The sequence below is a fragment of the Quercus robur genome, chromosome 11 (genome assembly GCF_932294415.1).
Source record: "Quercus robur chromosome 11, dhQueRobu3.1, whole genome shotgun sequence".
Lineage (NCBI taxonomy): Eukaryota > Viridiplantae > Streptophyta > Magnoliopsida > Fagales > Fagaceae > Quercus > Quercus robur.
In genome coordinates, this window is record NC_065544.1 from 53,668,433 (window position 1) to 53,678,596 (window position 10,164).

The window sequence follows — 10,164 nt, forward strand, 5'->3', positions numbered from 1 at the left end:
TAGTATCTTTGGGTTGCAGATAACAAGAAACCTATCTATTTGAACACATCTAGCTCAATAAACATTGCTAGCTAGCTTTGTTCACTTCAACAAATATGGGCTCTGGATTGAAGGCCTACAGACATTATAGAAAGTTCATGAAAAATAAAAATGAAAGTTCATTTCTTTGGGGCCCAAACTCAATGAAGGCTTGAAGCACTTCCTGGTTCTATAAGAGTGTCGATCATGACTAATCATCATAAATTCCATAATCCTGAAAACCAAAAGCTAGCCCAATATCTCACTGGATATACCCTTTGTATAAACAAGAACTCCAATCTCATCCCTGTTCACAAAAACCTCACTAAAAATATTACAAATTTTTTTTTTGAGAAACAAAATATTACAAAATTAAATGCAAGAAAAAATCAAGTAAAATGAACATTGAGACACATTATACCATGATAATCAAAGAACTAATGGCATCCAAATAATGCTCAATTTTTTTTAGAGAGTTTCAACCTATGGCGTCATTTTTTGATGATAATTCTTTATCATCAAATTAAGACACCAATCGGTTTTTGGTATTGGTAGAAATTGAACGTAAATCTTTTATACAACCATAAGAGATATCACTCGTTGAGCTAATTAATTCAAAGCATCAATGTTTAGACTACGATCATTACAATTTACAAGGTGCCAATAGCTACTGCTTTGAAAGGGCTCCTTTACTATTTGGGCTATAGATCCACATCATGGGTCCATTTAAGTTTCAACCATTATAAAAATAAAATAAATAGATGAAAAATATTCTGTTGGGTTGAGATCTGAGTCTATGCCTTTCCTTCCATAATAATTTTATTTTTATTATAAGGGATAATTCGAATTTTTTGATGCAGACAAGATTTAAACTAAGGTGATTAGAGTCTTTTAGAAATGTGATTACTATATGAATTAATTGCTTTTTGGGTAAGTCCATATTAGGTCATTCTTGCTCTTTCATGACTTTCCCGAGTTGGACTATCTTTGGTGAGTTTGTGGCCAAGCTAAGTAGGTATTATGGTGATAAGGTCTGGTAAAGCTGGGCAGATGACCGGTTCTGATTTGAACATATAGTTCAACCATATTTTATTTTCACATAGCAAAAGAAGAGTGTACTTTGGTCACTTTTGCAAGTATGGACTTTAGATTTGAAAGGCTAGAACTATTTAGAAAATTTATGGGCAATAACTTTTCCTTCTAGTTCTATAATTTAATTTTATCTAGTGTATCAAAAAGCTCATAGAATTAAAGTTAATTTCTAGAAGGGCTTGATAACAACACATAAGCTCATGGAAATTGGCTTGATGCGGATCCTTCCAAGAAGGCTTCTTGGACATGGAAAAGTGTGGAATCAGTCAGGCATATTCTTATGGCTGGAGCTTGTAAGCAAGTTAACAATGGGGAAAGCATTCTCACGTGGGAAGATCCTTGGGTCCCGGACCTTCCTAACTATAAACCGGTTCCATTGTCTCCTGATAAGCTATCTAGTTGCTTGGTGGTGTCTCAGATTCTATCACCAGATAAATCAAGATGGGATGAGTCGAAACTCTATGATTTATTCACTGTAGAATCAGCCATGGCTATCATGAGAATTCCAGTCAAAGTGAGTCATAGGGTGGACAAATGGGTATGGGTTAAATCCCATAATGGCAAACTTTCAGTGAAGTCGGCATATAAGGAACTTCTTGATCATTCTGAGCCCAACGAGTCTGACCAGGTGAAGTCAAAAATTTGGAAATCAAAAATTCATGATAGACTTAAGATGGTTTTATGGAGAGTGGCTTCAGATATTCTTCCAACCAAGGAAAAATTGGCAAGATTCTTTCCAGCCATGGATCCTAAGTGTCCCCTATGTGATGCCTCACCCGAATCCTCCTTACATCTATTTGTCTACTGTCATGCTGCAAGATTTTTGTGGGCTGGCAATGAGTGGGGCTGCAGACCAGATGCATTGCAGTTTGACTGCCCAGGTCAGTTTATAAAATTTCTCTTATCCCCCCAAGTCTCTTCCCATGGCACTTTTGACAAGGAGGGTTTCCTTTTATTCGGGGCTTTGGTGTTGGAGAATCTGTGGTTTGCTAGAAATCAAGCTATTCACAAAGGAAGTAAATTCTCCCCAAATAAAGAAATCCAAGTAGTCTTAAAATTTTTTTTTGAACACCATGTTGCGCTCACTGATGTCCCCTTAGTGTTGCCTAGACCTTTTTATTCTTGGATCAGGCCTGAGCAAGGAGCTGTTAAAATAAATTGTGATGCAGCGGTGGGGCTAGATCACTCAGTTATTGCCATTGTGGCGAGAGATTGGAGGGGGGATTTGATTTTTTCCATGTCCAAACGGGTGAAAACCAACATCCCCATCCAAGCATAGGCTGAAGCCATTAATTTGGCGACTTGTGTTGCTGTTAACCGCGGGTTTGAGTTTGTTGTGGTTGAGAGTGATGCCAAAGCCTGCATTGATGCTCTCAAAGTCCCCTTTGATGAAGTGCCTTGGAGAATTTCATCCATCACAGCTGATACTCTTTTGCTGGCATTCCATGGTAAGAAGTTTGTTTTCAGGTGGAGTCCAAGAGAATCAAACAAAGCAGCCCATGTTTTAGCTTCTTGGTGCCTTGGGAAAAATGTATCTGGATGTTTTGGTCAGGGTTATGCTCCTAGCCCTTTTTTAGATGTAATTAATTCTGACCTCTTAGCAGCTGTAGCTGCTGCCTAGCCTTTGTTTCTTTTCTTTTTCTTCAATAAAATTTTCTGTTCATCAAAAAAAAAATAAGCCTTAATTTCAATCAATATAGAAAAGAAGTGATATAATATTTCTTTCTTCCTTTCTTGTTGCTTGTCAATGCAGAACCATGGGCACTTGGCAACTCACTCGTGGGGCATGATATCCCAAAATTCCTAAAGTACTTGCTGCACTTCCTGAGAAAGAAGTCGTCAACAGTTAATCCCCTTCAAATACTTACCCAGTAAAAAGGCTTGAGAAGCACACCTATAAGCCTCATCAATCAATCCTCTTCGATTTATGTTTGATTCTGTTCTCATGTTGGTCATGTCCTCCATTTCCTATAACAAAATCAAACAAACGAATACAGATTCCAATATCAAATCAAGATGATAATCGATATTTATCCAAATCAACAATCATCACCTAAACAGACTCTTCAAATACCCAAATCGGTTCACAACAATAGCAAAATCTAATATATTCCCCCAGGGCCCCAAATATATATTCATTTCTCCAATCATTAGAATAACAAAAGCGCCAAACTTAATGGTTTTGTCCCAATTTGCTGAAGCCCAAACTATTGTAAAAGAGCAAAGTGCCCCATGTCAACTAATGAGGGCTACGTTTGGCCCACATTGCAAAAATTCTGGACTTGGAGCATCTACATGTGTAAATTGTAATAATTAAATCCAATGATAAAGGAATAGCAAAGAAAATGAAATAGTGGTAACAATAAAAGGGCGGTTTTGTGTATTTCATTTAACTCAACTAGTAAAGTTTATGATTGTTGAATAAGAGATCTGAGGTTCAATCTCTGCATATACCAAAAACCGATTGATGTTTTGGTCTGATAATAAAGAGCTATCATCAGGAGCGAATGCCATAGGTTGAAACTCTCTCAAAAATAAAATAAAATGTTAGGGTCATATTTTGTGTAATTAACTAATTCTTTAACAAAATGCACTTTACTTGTAATTGGGTAGATCTAAGATAAGTTTAGTACTTCAAGAAACCTGTTGTTCAAGTCAAGTATTAAAGACATGAAAATCGGTCTAAGAAACAAGTGAAGAAATGCTGTTTATTAAGTCTCGACAGATAGCTCGACAGATGCCTACTATCGAGACTTAATGTGAAGCTCGATAGATAGCTCAACAGCAGCTCGATCTATCGAGAATTACGAATTCAGAAATTTCAGATCTGAAATTCAGCCCAGTCTTGTATATTTGTTTGGGTTTTCTTTTCTTACAACCCTAGACATATATAAGACTTATTTTAATGTCATCTCACAAGGATACAGAGACCAAGAGACTTATTTTCTCTATGTGAAGTTATTGTGTTTGTATGCTATAGGATTTTGTAATCGAGTGCTTCCGGATCTTTATTGTTGATGAAGTGAAGAACTTTGCAGCCAACATCTGTTCAAGTTACTGGAGTTAGTCACGTACTTAGGATCTATGCAAAATGGTTAGTCACAAATTGGAGGTTTGTGCATTAAGGGAAGGAAGGCTATTACAAGATCAAGTTTAATTGAGTATTGGAGCAAATGTTCAACTGTAGGATGGTATTTCGGGATAGGCCAGATTCCTTATACTTACAACCGCTTAATTGTTGATTGGTGGATTTTTGAGAGTTGTGACCTTAAAATTACTTGGTAGGGTTTTTGCTTTGCGAGGTTTGCCCCATTTGTCAACAAATTATCATGTCAAATTTATTTTCTGCTGCATTTAGTATTTTTGGTGATTTGTTGGTGCCTCCACAATTTGCATGCAATTGAACCCAATTAATCAACTTGGGTATTTAAATTAATTAATCGGGTTGAAGAAATCTTAACCCAACAAAAAATAAAAGTCCAGTTTGGTGTTATATATATATATATATAGACACACCATAGTAAAAAAAACCCTAATTATCCTTAAACTTATTAGTTGTTTCTACCTCATATAACCCCAAAGAGAATATTGCCTATGGATTCCAAGAGGACTGGAGGAGGCTTGAAGATTCTTGAAAATCTTGAGAATAATTTGGAGTTTTCTTCGGGAGTTAAAGGAGTTTTTTACTAGGTGTAGATTTGTGTAAGTGAACATTTAATTGACTAGTATAAAACTGTTATTTATAAAATATATTATTTTTCTTGCAAAATTTGATTCAATAATTCCAACTATTTGATTTAAGAAATCAACTATATTGCATTCCTTATTGAAATATTTGAATGAAAGAATATTGTCAAATTTTCTCATTAAAAAATTCTGCATTTTTTCAAAATTGATAATTAAAAATTTCGCTTCCCCAAATAATGGTATATAATAATTAATGATTCATTGGATATATGATACAAGTAATGTGCGGGGAGAGAAAGAAATAGCTAAATCTTCCTATAATGGATTTATAATTATTTTGTAATAAGGTATAATAATGTAATATACAAAATGTAACATTTGCTTCAAGCATTGTCCACTTTGGTCCTATTTGGTCATTTATGTCAATTTTGGTCCTATTCGGCTCATATCGGTCTTATTCGGTTTAGTGTGGTCTTATTCGGTCTTATATTGATCCACTTTCTTACTATTCAGTCCAATTCAATTTATTCTGTTCTCTTCACTCCAATTTGGTCCTATTCGGTCCAATTTAGTTATATTCTGTCCAATTTGGTCATATTCTCCTATTCAGTCTATTATTTCTACTTTGGTTCAATTCGGTCCACGTTGGTCCTATTAGGTTCAATTTAGTTCTATTCGGTCGAATTTGGTCATATTCGGTCCAATTTGGTCATATGCGGTCAACTTTGCTTTTATTCAATCCAATTTGGTCATATTCGGTCCTATTCTGTCGGCAGAGTCTTAAGACTTCATGCAGCAACCAGCTCTAGATTTCACATCCCATTTGATTGTTTGAATGATGCTCTCTCCAAAATTTATTTGCAACCATATGTGATGCACAGAAGCTGCCCAAGCCACCTTGCAAACAAAAGAATCCAAGACCCTTTCCCCTCAAAGCTTTGAAAACCCAACTTAAGATTTCAGACCAGCACTGCCTCTACAAAAAGCACTTATAGTCATAGACTCATATAGTCATATTAGTCTATCATGGGTTATCAATTTGTTTCTAAGTGCCAAACAGCATATGAAAGCATGTCTTGGAATAATAGGAAAATTCCATACAATCCTCCACGAATCAACTACTGGCTGCTTTGATCTACTAGCTTCTAAATTTTCTGCACAAATGAATGTACCAGATTACCTGATGCACTTTAATTTGAATGTTAACTAGAGCTTTAGATCTTGTTGACATCGAACACCAATGGCCATAAAAGATAACACAACAGCTCTAGCACTAAGGTTGCTCCCAGCATTATAAACAACCATGTAGCCTTATTTTGGATGTAGCATTATATAAAATAATGGGGTCGGAGTATTAACCGAGTTGGACTATCTTTGTTGAGTTTGTGGCCACTAAGTAGGTATTGAGAACAACAAATATAAACCTTATCAGTCAATCCCCTTCAAATGCTTACCTAGTAAAAAGGCTTAAGAACAACAGCACCTATAACCCTTATCAATCAATCCTCTTCATTTACTTATCCAGCAAAGAAGGAAAATAAAAAAATTACTTCTCTAGCAAAGAAGGAAAAGAAAAGAAAAAACAATAATGATAAAAAACACATAATTTCGCAACATATTAATGCAATTGATTGTAAGAAGTGGTCATCTTTTGTCTATTTTCATTTACATGGACCAACCACTTACACTCAATCACATCAACATTATATAAAATTAGACGTGTTTATAATATTCTTGAAAAAACAAAAAGGTAAATTTCATTAACCTACTGTTAGGGTAAATTTTTTTTTACACCTAATTTTATTTAAGTACTACCTATTTATTTTCAAACACCACTAATAAGTTATTGGGCTTTCACAGATATTTTTTGCCCTATTATTATGTTAACCACAAATATTTCATATCTTATTATCTAAATTGGGTCATGATATAAACTATCACAAAAAACCTAAAAAACTCATATCTTATCCAATTTTATTATCATTATTTAACTAAGTCCAATTTACATTGGTACTATTAAAAGCCCAAGCTAGCTACTTGGCACTATATAGTAAAAAGCCCAAGGTTATCAATGCTTGGAAAAAGACTATATCATAAGTATTTCACTTAAAGTCCAATGATAAACTATGCTTTAAGTTCTTAATCTCATTACTATAATATTACAAGCCCATGGAACCTATCTTTTAAAACTTATAGTAACAATTTATGTTACGTAACACTATTCTTTTTTCCAAAACCCATGGCAAACATATATCAAGCCCATGGAGAATTATGAATTTGTATTACTAATATAAAAGCCCATGAAAAATAATGATTATTTATTTTAAACCCATGACATTTATTTATTTCATACTATATTATAAATCCATGGTAACTATTTATGTTACGTAACACTATTCATTTTACCAAATCCCATGGCAAACATATATCAAGCCCATGGAGAATAATAAATTTGTGTTACTAATATAAAATCCCATGAAAAGTTCTGATTATTTATTTTAGACCTATGGCATTTATTTATTTTAACCATATTATAAACCCATGGAATTTATATAATAAGAACCCATGGTCACTATTTATATCACAACATTCATAATATTTATTTACAAAACTCATGGCGATTATTCTCCTTACAAACCTGTAGGGACACGGTTTTCAGCCCCGGCCCAAAATGTATGGGATACTGGCCCAGTGAACCCAGTACAATAAATTTGTAGAGAGTGAGTAGAAGAACTAGGCTTTAGTGAATGGGATAGCAGTTATAATGAGTCTCCAAGGCAATCAAACGGAAACGAACCAAGTTTGTACAAGAAAGTTTGTCCTCGGCACAATCCGAGGAGCTCTGTTCTAGTATATATTGGATGATAATGGTTATAGGAGTTCTTGAGATTTTTACAGTGCTTTCTCCCTTAATCCTCGGGCCTCCTCTCCATGGTGAGTCTCTCCTATTATATAGTCCCCTTTGAACGATCTTGGCCTTCCACTTGTTGATCATCCAAGCCTATACTTGAGTGCCTGTCCCATCAGACACCCTCTCTGGCGTTCTGTGAGTTGCGGTAACCGAGATAGCACTGTTCAAGGGTCTTGTCCACATAAATGCGGTGTTAGCAACTTTCCCTTAAATATTCCTGAGTTCCTAACCTTTAGAACTTCCTAGAAGGTCGCTCTGACTATTTAGGAATTATATCTGACCGTGCTTTAGCTGGTCCGAGGATATATTCCTCCTCGGACTTGGACTACCACGCTCTCGGCCAAAGCCTCACGCCCCATTGTATGATTTTTAGCCCATGACCCCACAAAACCCATTATGATTATCTATAGAAAAACCCATGAGAATATCACATTATTCCATTGTAGTGGTTGCTATCATATTTTATTTGAAACCCATGAATATTGCCTCTATTAAAACCCATGGTAAATATTATTCACAAGAAACATTGGAGGTTACTATTTAAAAGCCCCAAAGAAAATATCATTTACAAAATAATGCATGGCAAAAATGATGAGAAACTATACAAATTGATATTGAAAGCCCATGTAAATTAATACCCAAAATCTATCATAAATATTTATTAAAGCTCACAAATACATTTCATTTTTACTAACAACTAAAACCTATATGGAATAAAAATCCATGGCAATATATGATAGCTTTGTCCATTTTATAGGGCTCACAATAAGAAAGCAAAGGGATAGGCCCAAGTGAGAGAACCACCAAGTCAAAGGCCCATCGAAGTACTCAGCCCTCATGCCCAAGCCCAACATGAAGTCTCAGCCAAAACAGCCCATGTGTGCAAACTAACTCAGCTGGAGAACTCCATTTAGTTCTGTCGTCCACTAGAGATCACCTCAAGAAGAAACCAAGCTCCCAAACCAAATTAGGAGCTGGCCATTTGTTCCATCAACCTCTTTGCCACTACCAATTCTAACGTAAATAGTACCAGAGGCTAGGCTGACACCTAAAAGCTAATGGGTAATAAGTACCATTCTTCTCTAAGTTTTGGTCACAACTCAAGGAAGTCATAACCAAGACTTCCAAGCTCATGAAATCTTCAACTAAATAGTTTATTTTATTACTAAAAATGTATGTCATTGATTCATGAACCAAGCCCATGAATCCCAAAAGGGGAAAATTAGGGAAAAGTGGTTTGGAGGGCGTAATGGGGTGTCTAGCAGAAGCTTCCAACAAAGGTATCAATGGTTGACGCCTGGCTTGGAGTGTCAACCAACCCTCTTGAGCTCTGATCTTAGTGGCAGGAAGCAAGATCTATAGTCCTCATACTTGTTCTAATCCTATTTGACGAAATAAATTTCCAAATCCCAACATTTAATACTTAGATTAGGAGCATCTCAGCCTCCAGCTGCATTACCCAAATAAGCAAAACACCCAAAAAGCAAGTCTCACCATTTTTGGGCTAAATCTTAGAAAAGATATTCTAGGATTTTGTTGTTGTCAGACTTGGTTCTTTCTATATTTTGCTAATCAATCCTTTAAGCTTCACTATAAAAGGGAACTACCATCAGCTCATAGAAGACAACAATTTTATCATAAAATTCCCCACCCATCATGCTATTTTTAGCCAATAAGTCAGTCCCTTAGTTCAGAAACTAGCCTTTAGTCCATAAATGCTCATATACACATACCCATAAACATCACATTCCATCTTTTCAGAAAATTCCAATACCTTAAAATAGTCATAAACAATCCCTCTTTACACCATACCCGAAAATGGCTAAACACCACTTCATCTCTCTTCCATATTTCCATATATTCACTCATACTTTCCATAAAGTCATTCCCATTACTTACTATACACATATATTCATCATTATGGGCATGATATGGCACATGGAGATCTTGTTTAAACATTTGCTGCACTAGATGGACACTCTCTCTCTCTCCCTTCATTCCATCCTATTTTTTTCCTCTTTTACTTGTAATTATAAACCATTTAATCCTTTTTTATTGCTATTATAATGAAGACTGTAATGTCTTAGATACTATAAGAGTTTTCTCTTATGTTGACTTTGTTAGGTTCTAAATGTTTAGAACAATTGGTAAATCGTGAACACAAACTTGTCTAGATATAGATCTTAGAGTCTATAGGTTTTATTAGACAATGCTCAATATGATTCAAGTCAAAATTCAAGAACATACAAGCTTGTCTGGTTCGATCGATCGAAAGACAGGCTTGATCGATCGAAAGTCATATCTGCAGAATTTTAATTAAGCCCAAACAGCAGTTTAAGCCCATTTAGGATTAGGGTTTCTAATCTACTTCTCCCAGTATATAAAGGAAACCCTAAGCACATTTTTGTGTGGCTTTTCAGAGAGAAAAGAGTGTGCCTCTTTTGTATTTAGGGTTT